General features: G+C 43.9%; 1 protein-coding gene across 1 annotated transcript in view; it reads right to left on the reverse strand.

The window, feature by feature from the left end:
- LOC144688730 (AP-1 complex subunit mu-1) overlaps positions 1–14,809 on the reverse strand; it is a 117,452-nt gene that overhangs the window by 43,858 nt on the left and 58,785 nt on the right. The gene's annotated exons all lie outside the window — the stretch shown is intronic.

Consider the following 14,809-nt stretch of genomic DNA (forward strand, 5'->3'; position numbering starts at 1 on the left):
CTGAAGTACATTCTATAGTGGGAACCCTTTGCTTAGTAGCCCCTGCCTAACCAGGTAAACTGCAAGAACAATGCGACCTTCTTAGTCTGGGATGTTTCGGTGCAACACCTTGCATTACATTTTCTCACTGAGTCACTGGATTGGAATACCCTTTGCATTGTGATTTTTCTTCAGTTTTCAGTGCTGACTGCTCCTGTAACATCTATTAGAAAGGGTGTAGATAGATTGCCCATGTTGTTTCTATTGCCACAGTAAATCATACCTTCACACATGGAAGGTACTGAAGAACCACTTAACTTACTGAGTGCTACATTGGTCGTAGGTTCCAAACAGGCCTCTATTTCAGAGTACTGACGCTATGCCTATTTTTAGGGTCAGGATGGAGGCAACCACAAGAGGACTAAATTGGAAAATGTCACAGCCAGCTAAAAACAAGCTTGCACTTATATTCTAACTTATGTACTGCATCAATGGAACATGTCGGAGCTCATCACAACTGGCGGATTACTTTTCAATGTGGTGGCTACTGTTGTGCAGGCAAACCCAGCAGCCAGAAAGAAGAATTCATTTTTATTCAGATGGTGCCTTTCAACAACCTCAGGATGTGTCAAGGTGTTTCACAGCCAATGAATTATCCTGAAGGGTATGTGGGAGAATGTGGCAATCAATCTGCACATACCATGCAACAAGCAACGAGATGAATTACCAGCATCCAGTAAGACTGGATGCCAGAAGCATCCCTTGCTCTTCTTCAAATAATGCCTTGGGATCTTCCACATCCGCCTGAACAAACAGATGAAGTCTTAGCTTAAAATATCATCCAAAAGATGGCATTTCCAGCAGTGATGCCTTAGTACTGCACTGGATTGTCAGTCAAGCTTCTATGCTCAAATACCTGGAGTTCGGCTGGAACCCACAACCTCAAAACACTGCATTATATAGCATCTTCCATGTAGAAAAATAACCCAGAGCACTTCATAGGATCCTACTTAGCTAAGTGGAAGTTTTTGGTGAATGTATAGATTGGCTGGTTGTGAGCGCAAAAGGGCATTTTAGACTAAAAATACTGCCCCTCAGTCTCTACACTGCTCTCCTGCTCCTCAGTCACTACACTGCTCTCCTGCCCCTCAGTCACTACACTCTCTCCTGCCCCTCAGTCACTACACTCTCTCCTGCCCCTCAGTCACTACACTGCTCTCCTGCTCCTCAGTCACTACACTGCTCTCCTGCTCCTCAGTCACTACACTGCTCTCCTGCCCCTCAGTCACTACACTGCTCTCCTGCCCCTCAGTCACTACACTCTCTCCTGCCCCTCAGTCTCTACACTGCTCTCCTGCCCCTCAGTCACTACACTGCTCTCCTGCTCCTCAGTCTCTACACTGCTCTCCTGCCCCTCAGTCACTACACTGCTCTCCTGCCCCTCAGTCACTACACTCTCTCCTGCCCCTCAGTCACTACACTGCTCTCCTGCCCCTCAGTCACTACACTGCTCTCCTGCCCCTCAGTCACTACACTGCTCTCCTGCCCCTCAGTCACTACACTGCTCTCCTGCCCCTCAGTCTCTACACTGCTCTCCTGCTCCTCAGTCTCTACACTGCTCTCCTGCCCCTCAGTCACTACACTGCTCTCCTGCCCCTCAGTCACTACACTGCTCTCCTGCCCCTCAGTCACTACACTGCTCTCCTGCCCCTCAGTCACTACACTGCTCTCCTGCCCCTCAGTCACTACACTGCTCTCCTGCCCCTCAGTCTCTACACTGCTCTCCTGCCCCTCAGTCTCTACACTGCTCTCCTGCCCCTCAGTCTCTACACTGCTCTCCTGCCCCTCAGTCACTACACTGCTCTCCTGCCCCTCAGTCACTACACTCTCTCCTGCCCCTCAGTCACTACACTGCTCTCCTGCCCCTCAGTCACTACACTGCTCTCCTGCCCCTCAGTCACTACACTGCTCTCCTGCCCCTCAGTCACTACACTGCTCTCCTGCCCCTCAGTCACTACACTGCTCTCCTATAAAGATATGAGATGCTATTGAAATAACATTCTAGCATTTGGATGACCAATGCAAAACTACATAGTAGGAGGCTACTCAAAAACAGAGAAAAGGGGAAATTGAAACTTGGAAGATGGTATCAAAATCCATTTTACAAAGCTTACCTCTAATCACCATGACATATGCTGACCTGTTGATATACTGGTCTCTATGCTTGAACAGGATGCAGGAGTAACAGAATACTGGTCAACACCAGCATTTACCTAGATAGTGCACTCTTGATTTCAACTTAAGTGGAAGTTACGCGCTGTGTGATCAGTAATTTAATGGGGTTTAACCTCCGTATTGGACCCTCTTGCACATGGACAAGAAAGGGACATGGGATAGTGAGAAACACATGGAGCAACAGAACTTCTAATGAGGGCTAGAAGTGAAGGCAAGTCAAGCAGTCTCTCCGTTCCACACGCCTAGCCCTCCCCTCTCTCCGTTCCCCACGCCACCTAGCCTCCCCTCTCTCCGTTCCCCACGCCACCTAGCCTCCCCTCTCTCCGTTCCCCACGCCACCTAGCCTTCCCTCTCTCCGTTCCACACGCCACCTAGCCTTCCCGCTCTCCGTTCCCCACGCCACCTAGCCTCCCCGCTCTCCGTTCCCCACGCCACCTAGCCTCCCCTCTCTCCGTTCCCCACGCCACCTAGCCTCCCCTCTCTCCGTTCCCCACGCCACCTAGCCTTCCCTCTCTCCGTTCCACACGCCACCTAGCCTTCCCGCTCTCCGTTCCCCACGCCACCTAGCCTCCCCTCTCTCCGTTCCCCACGCCACCTAGCCTCCCCTCTCTCCGTTCCCCACGCCACCTAGCCTTCCCTCTCTCCGTTCCACACGCCACCTAGCCTTCCCGCTCTCCGTTCCCCACGCCACCTAGCCTTCCCGCTCTCCGTTCCCCATGCCACCTAGCCTCCTCTCTCTCCGTTCCTCACGCCACCTAGCCTCCCCTCTCTCCGTTCCCCACGCCACCTAGCCTTCCCCTCTCTCCGTTCCACACGCCACCTAGCCTTCCCGCTCTCCGTTCCCCACGCCACCTAGCCTCCCCTCTCTCCGTTCCCCACGCCACCTAGCCTTCCCTCTCTCCGTTCCCCACGCCACCTAGCCTTCCCTCTCTCCGTTCCCCACGCCACCTAGCCTCCCCTCTCTCCGTTCCCCACGCCACCTAGCCTCCCCTCTCTCCGTTCCCCACGCCACCTAGCCTTCCCTCTCTCCGTTCCCCACGCCACCTAGCCTCCCCTCTCTCCGTTCCCCACGCCACCTAGCCTTCCCTCTCTCCGTTCCCCACGCCACCTAGCCTTCCCTCTGTCCATTCCACGCCACCTAGCCTTCCCTCTCTCCGTTCCCCACGCCACCTAGCCTCCCCTCTCTCCGTTCCCCACGCCACCTAGCCTTCCCTCTCTCCATTCCACGCCACCTAGCCTTCCCCCTCTCTATTCCACACCACCTATCTTTCCCTCACTCCAATCCACACCACCTATCCCTCCCTCTCTCCAATCCACACCACCTATCCCTCCCTCTCTCCAATCCACACCACCTATCCCTCCCTCTCTCCAATCCACACCACCTATCCCTCCCTCTCTCCAATCCACACCACCTATCCCTCCCTCTCTCCATTATAGATGTATTCCCTTGTTTTAAGCTCTATACCAGCCACTAAACTCAACATTATAATCGAGTTAAGATATGCTGGAAGTACCCAACAGGCTTGCTGTTTATGTACTTTTAAGTTTCAGAGGACAAGTGTAGCACATTAAGTCTCTGGAATGTTTTCAGTGAATATATTTATTAAATATTTTTGGCAGTAATTAATGTACATGGCCCGCAGCAGTTAATGTACTACGAAGTCTTGCAAGCATTAACATTTTAACATGCACTGCCAACTTTCACATAGAACAAGAGCAGACAAAACAGATTATGTTTCTGAACAGGATTCTTTCCTTAAATGATGGGTCTTCTGTTCATGTTGTTTGGTTTGGCGTAGGATTTGGACACAATTATACCTACCTGGTTAGTGTAGAATGTAAAGTGCATTCTAATTGCCTGAACTGGTATTAGTTACAAAGTACAAAGTATTTACAGCACAGGAACAGGCCATACTGCCCAACAGTTCCATGCCAGCATTTATTCTCCACATAAGCCTCCTCCCAATCCTTCATCTAACCTAATTAACTTATCTTTTATTATTTCCTCCTTCTTGCCCTTATCTAGCTTTCCCTTAAATATATCTCTGCTATTCATTTCAATTGCTCCCTGTGGTAGAAGATTCTAAACATGCCCTGGGTGCAGAAGTTCTCTGATGGATTTATTAGTGACTCTAATATTTATGGCCTCTAGTTCTAATCTCACCCACAAGTAGAAACATCTTCTGCACAGCTACCCTATCAAACCCTTTTGTGATCTTAATGGCCTCTACTAGGTCATCCCTTAGCCTTCTCTTTTTGAGAAAGAGCCCTCCAAGCTGCTCAATCCTTCCTGATAAAATTTAACCTCAGTTCTGGTAAAACTTTTACGCAGCTTCTCCAGCGCCTCTTATTTTTTATAATATGAATACCACACTGTTCACTGTACTTGAATATTTCTGTGGTCTAATCCTTTACAAGTTTAACATAATTTCTCTGCTTTTAAGTTTTTCCTAAAAATTAGTCCCAGTAATTTGTTTGCTTTTTCATGACCTTATTAGCCTCCAACACTAGGTTTAGAAATTTTTGTATCTGTACCCCCAGCTCCCTCGGTTCCTTTACCTCATTTAGATGTCTTTTCCAAGGAGTATGTGATCTCCTCATTCTTCCTACCAAACTATATTAGCTCACATTTACTTATACTGAAGTTCCTTTGTCATATACATACCCTTTCTGCCAGTTTACTAATGTCTTCCCACATTTTCCCGCAGTTTTTCAGTATTAACTACACTCCCCAATTTGGTGTCATCCACAATTATCAAATCTGTACCATCTGATTTCTGAGTCCTTATTGTTGATGTAAATTGTAAACAGCAGTCTCAGAACCAATCCTTATGGAACACCACTTCCCACCATGTCAACCTGGGTAACCATCATTAGCCCCTACTCGGTTTTCTGTTTTGTAGCCATTTTGCAATCCATTCTGTTGCTTGACCCCTGCTGCCACATATTCTGACCTTGTCATGAGTATACTATGTACTAACTTGTTGAAGGCTTTTTGCAAATCCAAATATATTACCTTTACTACCTTACCCATATCCACCCTGTTATTTCTTCAAAGAATTTTATGCGGTTAGTCAAGCATGACCTTCCCTTTTGGAATCTGTGCCATTATTATATTTTCAGTTTCCAGGTATTTTTCTATTACACCTTTGAATAAGGATTGCACTTGTCTTTTCTACCACCAACATTAAGCTAACTGGTCCATAGTTTCCCTGGACTTGTTCTATCTCCATTTTGATACAGAGAAATCATATTAACTGCTGTCCACCAATCCTCTGGCACAATTCCTTTCTCTAATAAAGATAGAATTAGTATACATCTGTAAAAATGGTGCCTCTTCTATCTCTCCCCTTACTATTTTAAATATGCACAGATGCCACCCATCCTGATGGGGAATTTTATCCTCTGTTAAGTTTGATTCGTTTATGAATTTGCAACCCGCTACCTAAAAACGTCTTTGTACTTTTTTTGTTGACTTCTTTTAATATCATGTCCATCAAAATCTCCCTGGTAAATACAAAGGTAAAGTGACTATTTAATATTTCTACCAAATTTCTGTCATTACCTGTGAGTTCATAATGTATATCCCTTAGTGGTCACTTTTCTACTTTTTTGTAATATTTTTGTAATCTTTATCTCAAACCTGATCATGCTGTGATCCCTCTTGTTTCAGTGTTCCCCTACACTTACTCCCCTGATTTGTTCTGGTTAACTTCTCAATACCAGGTCCTCTCTGTGGAGCTTTTATCATAATGGCTAAGAATGGACTCCTGCACCCTGTGTGAAAATATCTTTACATACCTCCTCTTGCCTGTTTATTTAGGGGTAATGCTGTTCTTGTTCTTTGATTATGTTCTTTTCTCAATTAACACCTTTGTTGACAACTTTCTTCCTCCACTTCTTGCGCACTAATGGTTCGGTTGCAGTTTATCCTTATTGGAGTGACTGATCCCTTCCTACTTTTTATTTCAATCCATATGCATTGAGCTCCTAACCTTCTGTTATCTAAGCCCCTATTTTCTAATGCCATTATGTTATCTCTAATTAGTATAACCACCCCAGCCCCTCCTCCTTTTCCCATCACTTCTGATTATGTTATAGCCTTCAATTTGTGGCTGCCAGTCCAGTTCTTTATGTAGCCATGTTTAGGTTATTGATGCTACATCTGGTTCCTCGCTACAGATTATTGCTTCCAGTTCCTCTGTTTCATTTTGAATGCTGTGTTCAGTGCTGTACAAGCAGTTTAATTTGTCTATAGTAGTTGTTCCTTTTACTTTATTTTTAAAAGTCCTTTTATAGTTGCGTTCTATAACAGTATTTGTTCCCCTTATACTTTACCTTGGTCTGACCTTTACTTTCATCTCTTATTTATCTTCAGATTTATATTATTTTTGCCAGATTTCTCCCTCTCCATCTTATTTGTTCAATGTGGTGCAGGATGCAGACAGAATTAAGAAACAATAGAGGTGCCATTGGTGTATTCCAGTACACCAAATAGTGGGAAAGATAAAGAACAGTGAATTTGCAGAGAAATTAGAGGCACAAGAACTGTAGTGATAATTGGAGACTTTAATTATTCTAATTCAAATTGAGATGATAACGGTATAAAAAGGCAGAGAGGAAGGAGAGTTTATGAAATATGTTCAGGAAAATTTTCTTTATCTGTTTCCAGTCCAACGAGGAAGGAGGCATTATTGGATCTGGGGAATGAGGTGGGACAAGTGGATCAAATGTCAGTAGGGAACATTTAGGGAGCAGTGATCGTTGTATCATAAGGGTTAGATTAGCTACAGAAAAGGGTCAAGAGCAATCTATGGTAAAAATACTTAATTGCAGGAAGGCCAATTTCAGTGGGTTAAGGTCTGTCCTGGGTAAAATGGAATGAAAGACTGGTAGGCAATACTGTAACGGAACAATGGGCTGCCTTTATAGGGGAGATGGTTCGGGTACAGTCGAGGTACATTCCCATGAGTGGAAAGGTAGGGCAGCTAAAACTGGAGCTCCCTGGGTGACAGAAAGAGATAGTGAGTAAGATGAAGCAGAAAAGGAGTGCCTATGATAGCTGCCTGGCTGACAATACATGTGAACCAGGACGATAGAAGATTCAGAGGGAAAGTGAAAAAAGAAATGTGAGGCGCAAAGAGGAAGATGTGAAGAGACTGGCAAATAACATAAAAGGGAATCCAAAACTGTCTTCTATAGGTAGATACATAGCAAAAGCATAGCAAAGAGGTGGGGTCAATTAGGGATCAAAAAGCAGATTTATGCATGGAGGCAAATGGCATGACTGAGGTACTAAATTTTTTTTATTCATTCATGAAATGTGAGCGTCGCTGGCTAGGCCAGCATTTATTGCCCATCCTTAATCGCCCTCGAGGTGGTGGTGGTGAGCTGCCTTCTTGAACCGTTGCAGTCCACGGGGTGTAGGTACACCCACAGTGCTGCTAGGGAGGGAATTCCAGGATTTTGACCCAATGACAGTGAAGGAACGGCAATATATTTCCAAGTCAGGATGGTGAGCGGCTTGAGGGAACCTGGGAACTTCCAGGTAGTGGTGTTGCCATGCATCTGTTGCCCTTGTCCTCTATGTTTGCAGATGTGGCTTTGGAAGTTGTTTTCTAAGGAGTCTTGGTGAGTTCCTGCAGTGCATCCTGTAGATGGTACAGCACTGCTGCCATTGTGCAGCAGTGATGGAGGGAGTGAATGTTTGTTGATGGGGTGCCAGTCAAGTGGGCTGCTCTATCCTGGGCAGTGTCAAGCTTCTTGAGTGTTTTTGGAGGGGCACTCATCCAGCTAAGTGGAGTGTGTTCCATCACACTCCTGACTTGTGCCTTGTAGATGGTGGACAGGTGTTGGGAAGTCAGGATTCAGCAAATGAATACTTTGCATCTGACTTCACCAAGGAAGAAGCTGCCAAAGGCATAGTGAAGGATGAGCTAATTGAGACACTGGATAGATTAAAAATTGATATAGAGGAGATATTAGAAATGATGGCTACACTTAAATTTGATAAGTCATGGCGACTAGGTGGGATGCATCTGAGGGATGGGCGGAAATTGTGAAGGTACTGGCCATCATCTTCCAATCCTCCTTAGAAAACAAGGTGGTGTAAATGGACTGGAGAATTGCAAATGTTACACCCTTGTTTAAAAAGGGTGCACAGATAAACCAGCAACTACAAGGCCAGTCAGTTTAACCTTGCTGGTGAAAAAGCTTTTAGACACGATAATATGGGACAAAATTAACACTCACTTGGACAATTGTGGATTAATTAAGGAAAGTCAGCACAGATCTGTTAAAAACAAATAGTATTTAACTAACTTGATTGACTTTTCTGATGATGTAACGGAAAGGGCTGATGAGGACAATGTGGTTGATGTGGTGCAATTGGGCTTCCAAAAGGCATTTGATAAGTGCCACATAACAGGCTTGTCAGCAAAGTTAAACCCCATGGAATAAAAGGGACAGTGGCAGCATGGATACAAAGTTGGTCAAGTGACAGGAAGAGAATAATGATGAACAGTTGTTTATTTGGACTGTAGGAAGATATACAGTGGTGTTCCCCAGGAGTCAGTATTATGTCAAGAAGATATAATGATGTCTATAATGTTATTGGAAATTATTTTCAAATAGCATTCTAGTAGGGAGTGTGTGTGTGGGGTCTAGAGGCTTTGACGTATAGAGAAGTAGGTTTGAAAAGTTAATTAGGTAAACCTAGGAAAGTTACAAGGTGAAGTGTAAAGGGGGCAAATTTGCATTTTTAAATAAACCATTCAAAAGAATGGGTGAAATATTACACCTAGCCAGAAGAAGCCAAATAATGAGTTTACTTCTTCCAAAGCTTACTAATAAAATTGGTGTTATGAAAGGGTTTTATTGTTCAAAGAGGTAAAGTTCAAAAAACCTAGTGATACAATGAGAATTTGCATTCAAAGAGGAAAACATGTATAAAGGAAGAGAAGGCTGTTGGTAAAAGAGACATTCTAAGATCTAAAGCCTCCAGCATGTAAGCCTCAAGCTGCTGTCTGCAAGGGCCCAGAGCTGAAAGAAACTCATTTTGAATGCAACTGTCCAGAGTGTGCTTTGCCAGGGGTCTGTTTAAATCTGTGTGTTTTACTGTTGCCTTAAAGGTGCAACAGAGTCAGATTAGTCAGGGGATTTTTAGAAGTTATTATAGTAGTAGTTTGTAGACATATGTATGTGTTTACAATCTTTTAATTAATAAATGTTTAATTTAGTTTTACAAAAACCTTGAGACTCAGTGGTCTTCTTATAACTGAATTCAAAGCCTGCATCTTGAAACATACAAACTGCAAAAATTGGTTATGACAGCTGATTCAAGTTTCCCTCTGGGATTTGAACAACTCAGCATTTACCATCGGCTGTGTCATAATAACTATCACTGCTTTTCTTGATAGCAGAAACTTGGAAGTATTGTGAAATGTGAGGAGGATAGTGATAGACACAAATGTGCTGGTGGAATGGGTGGACATGTGGTAGATGAAATTTAACGCAGACAAGTGTGGAGTGATCCATTTTGGTAGAAAGAACGAGGAGAGGGAATATAAAATAAAGGGCGCAATTCTAAAGGGAGCGGAGGGACCTTGGGAGTATATGTGTGCAAATCATTGAAGGGGGCAAGGCAGGTTGAGAAATTGGTTAAAAAAATGCATCCAGGGTCCTGAGCTTCACAAATAGAGGCATAGAATATAAAAGCAACAAAACTATGATAAACCTGTATAAAACACTGGTTCGGCATCAACTGGAATAGTGTGTCCAGTTCTGGGCACCACACTTTAGAAAGGATGAGCAGGCTTTAGAGTGGGAAAAGATTTACGAGAGTGGTTCCAGGTATGAAGGGCTTTAGTTATGAGGGAGGAAGTTAGAATTGCTCTCCTTACAGAAGGTTGAAAGGAGATTTGATAGGGATATTCAAAATCATGAGGTGTCTAGGCAGTGTAATTAGGAGAAACTGTTTTCATTGGCAACAGTGTGCAAAAACAGGGGTCATAGATTTAAGGTAATTGGCCAAAGGGCCAAGAGAGACACGAGGGAACATTTTCATGCAGTGAGAGATTAGGATCTGGAATGAACTGCTTGAGGGGATAATGGAAGCAGATTCAACTGTGGCTTTTAAAAAGGGATGTGGATAATCATCTGAAGGTAAAAATTTTGCAGGGTTATAATGAAAGGGTGGAGAAGTGGACTAGCTGAGTCGCTCTCACAGAGAACCTTTGTGGACTGAACTGGTTGAATTTTCTCCTTCTGTGTTGCAACCATTCTACCGGACTGGTGTAATTTCATTATCTAATTGAAGGGCAGAGCAAACTCAAGGGGCCAAATGGCCTACGCCTGCTCCTATTTCCCATGTTCCTATGAGCCTACTCCAGCATTCGATAAGATCATGGCTGATCTGATTGTGGATATGGACACAATTATGCCAAAGGTAAGCAGTTATCAGGACCTGAAAAGACATTCTGCCTACCAAACAAGTAAGTAACATGGTATGTTAATTGCAGAGCTGGAGTGATGGCAGGTATGCAGGCTGCAAGTCCCAATGACTGGTGGATCATATCAAACAGCATATCCCTTCAGCTGCTAGTAATAGGCAGAGTACTGACCGTACTCAACCAGCTCGTGCTTGCATAACTCAGAACATAACGTCTAACGTTAGATGTGATTCTGTGATTGGACAACACTTGCTAAGCAATCCAGAGTGTGCTAAGAATTACACTAACAACAATTCTAAAGGTTATCAGCCGTGCTTGCAACATGGCTCACTTACGCTCACTAGAAGTAATGTATATTCATTCACAGGGGCTGGTTCTTTGCAAGCGAAAGGAACACATCCAAGAATTGCACCTTTTAATTAATAAAAGCATGAGTGACAATAGTTCCCTAGTACATTCTCCATGGCAACCCCTTGATCAATTAGCATCCACTTGCCAACCAATCAGTACCCTTTTCCCATGCAGTATAAATTGTTGCTCCCTCTGAAATTCAGCATTCTTGCATCTGTCCTGATGAGTACAAGCTGAAAAGCTTTAACAGCATGTCTCTTTTTTTTTAAAAAAGACCCACTTTGTTTATTTTTCTTTAACTAAAACGAATAAATAGGAAAAAAAATGCTGCATTTCGGTAAGTAACCCTCATCAGTACAGCATTTCCCATCACATCAGTCACAGTTGGATATGATCCACATTCAGGACATCCTGATGACACCTCTTCAATGCAATGCATTCAAAACCCACTGGCATTGGAATCCTCACTGCATCAAAAGTTTCTCTGCATTCTGCAAAGCAATAAGGTAAAACTTGACCACTTGGCCTTAACTAACTTATGTGTAGTTTAACGCCCAAAGGGACTACTTAGCAGTTGAAGCATTACTCCCAGCATCTGTGGTGCTAATCATATACAGTTCCTATTTTTCAAGAGGCATTGTGTATATTGTGTCACCATAGTAACATCTTTCTTTGAGTTATCCTTGCTTGCATCACCATGGGTAATGAAACCAGTTGGCTCAAAGGGGAAGGTTAACATCTGTCTTGGAGCCAATGCTGTGAGGGAGCACCCTGCCACCCAAAACAAAAATCACCGTCATCTTTGTTCCTTTTCCACCAAAGGCTAAAATTCAAATATCAATGGAAATGAGGGTAAGCTTTACCATTTCAAACCAAAATTTCCCCGAATAAAAATTCAGCCTTCTCTCATTCACATGCTGTACATTATACACAGCTCTTACCCTGATTCCTGTATCACCTACATGTTTGATTTCACTATCATGCCAAAGATTCTGTGCCAAGACATTTTTAAAAAATATACAAGAACTGTTTGAACAGAACACTTGACAGATTTGAATCCCATTCCGAGGAAAGTCTGCATGGTCTCCAAGACAGAGAAGAGTAAACGACAAAGAGCAAAGACTACATCTCTCATGTTCTTTGTCAGAGGTTAGTTATATCCTCACAATTTACACTGTGTGAAATTGGAGGATATAACTAACTAGGACAAAGTCGTTCGATCATAGAATAATACACCACACAAGATCATTGGGCCCAACTTTCCTGTGCCAGAATCTTCCAACTGCGCAGTGCGCAAGTTGTGTCTTGTACTGCTGTGGAAATTCCTCTATTTATCTCTCCTTCTTTAAGCCCCCTTCTTAAAATCAACCTCTGATCATGCTTTTGGCCACCACCCTAACACTAATAGCTCCTTCTCTGGCCAGGCTTTATTACTGTCTAATTTTGTCCGTGAAGAGCCATGGGTTAGGGGATGTTTTATCTTTGTTAAAGGCGCCATGTAATGCAAGTTGTGGCTGTCGATCCCACTGGCCATTTATATCCTGAACATGAAGTCTGTTAGATGGTAACAGGGAGGTCAGGCATACAGTGTGCGTAGACATTACCACCTACTGGCCAACAGCAGCAATGTCAGAACCACCTGCATGTCTCTAACCTGCTCACTTCTCATTTGAATACAATTCACTCAATAAAAGACACTAGGCAGGATGCAAGAGGAGATCGACAGGTCAACACAAGATTTATCCAGGTCAGGGTTGCAAGGATTAAACAGAGCATTATACCAGGTTACAGGAGGCTGAGTACTAAGACGCTCATGTTTATCCCAGTTAAGGGGTGGGATTCAGCTGCAGCGTCTCTAGGTAATTCAGACACAGCCTACACCATTGAATATCATTGGGCCTTGCAGTTAAGAACAGGTTTATATTTTAGCAAAAACAAAAATACCTGGACTCACCATCACAAATGATGCGTACTCCATATACCACAAGTGTCTCTATGCACAGATTATTAGCCCATCTAGAATGGTGCGTGAATGCCGATGACGAGACTGGGCTGCAGAGGATGGTTAATTTTTTTTGAAAGGGTTGAAAGCAAGGAGCATACGCCCTGCCTCGTGAGTGGGAGATTGGGTCAGGACTGGAGAAGTTGACCATGGAGGTAGAAGGCGAAGACTGGGGACAGGGTGTGGGGATTGGATCTTGATAATATTACTTGTTAATATGGACGGAGATACATTTACCTGCTCTTACATGGCGGGAGGAGGGGTGAAGAGAGAGCTGGGCAGTAGCCAGGATAGCCCAATGCCAATCCCCAGCAGGGAGGGGGGGGTCACAGGTCAGCTGTTAATTTCCTGCTCAGTAACCAAGGGGAGAATCAAGAGGAGTATGTATGTATGTCAGTTTGGTGCATAATCTGATAAGGGAGTCGAGAGGTGAACAGACTTTCCTGTTTAACAGACAGCCACTAAGTCTAGAACGACCTGGGCAAATTCAGCGATCAAGACTGATCAGAAAAAGCTACAGCAGTCTGCTAATAGGGGTAGAGTGACATATTTTTTAATTATAGTTTTCTTAAACATGTTTGGAGAAAGGCAAGATTTGATTCTGTAAGTCTATATTTTCACTTGCTGTTTGTCAAATCAAGTGGCTTATCAATATGGGCCTGGACTTGTGTTATCAGTCTGCTGGGGAGGGCACATACTAAAGGCACAATACCTACTCAGATCATTCTAACTGCCCAAGTTACACTAATGGGCAATAAGGGCACAGTCCTGAACTTATGTGAGGACCACGCACAAGAACAACTGGCGCAACTGAACCCAAGGGAATATCTCAGGCAAACCCAAAATTTCTAACAGTTCTCACATTTTTGTACAGATTCCCTTGGGATGTCTGCGTACTGACTGCCAACTGAATTTACAGCAAGTATTGTGGAAGAACAAAAGGTAATAATAATTCTCATTAGTTAATACAAGAGCAGTGAGCGGTACCATCACCAACAAGACCAAATGGCTAACACATCTTCATAGCGGAAGATTAACGTGCAGCAAGAGACCTAGTCAATTGGTCTGAAGTGAACAGCCTTTACTAGTATGGACAAGCGACAATCACTATGGAATTGGTGTTCATTTTCTTCTTTGTTCAGAAGGTTACATGGAATTAAAGCAATCTGGTTGTTTCTGCAAACACTTCTGAACAAAGATTTGCATTTATATAGCGTGCTTTTCACAGCTGCCAGATGTCTCAAAGTGCTTTACATCCACTTGAAGTGTAGCTAGCCACTGTTGTAATGTAGGAAACACGACAGCCACTGTGTGCTCAGCAAACTCCCACAAAGAGCAATATCAAAATGACCAGGTCATCTCATTTTGTGATGTTGATTGAAGGATAAATATTGTCCAGGACACCAGGGAGAACTCCCCCGCTCTTCTTTGAAATAGTGCCATGGGATCTGTTAAATCCACCCAAGCAGGCAGATGGAGCACTGGTTAAATGTCTCATCAACAGTGCAGCATCCCCTCAGTGCTACATAGGGACGTCAGGTTGTTTTTTGTGCTCACGCCCTGGAGTGGGACTTGAACCCGGAACCTTACGATTCAGAAGTGAGAGTGCTACCAACTGAGCCACAGCTGACAGGACTGGGTAGCGGAAATCTAGACTAGTCTCTTCCAAAAAGCTGATGAGGCTGAGTGTCAATTGAAGTTTTCAAACCTGAGGTTGGTAGATCATTGCTGGGTAATGAGGTAGATGGGATGAAGGTGGGTACAGACTAATTGAATGGTACAATAAACTCAC

This window comes from Cetorhinus maximus, chromosome 13 (genome assembly GCF_964194155.1).
Source record: "Cetorhinus maximus chromosome 13, sCetMax3.hap1.1, whole genome shotgun sequence".
In the NCBI taxonomy this organism is placed as follows: domain Eukaryota; kingdom Metazoa; phylum Chordata; class Chondrichthyes; order Lamniformes; family Cetorhinidae; genus Cetorhinus; species Cetorhinus maximus.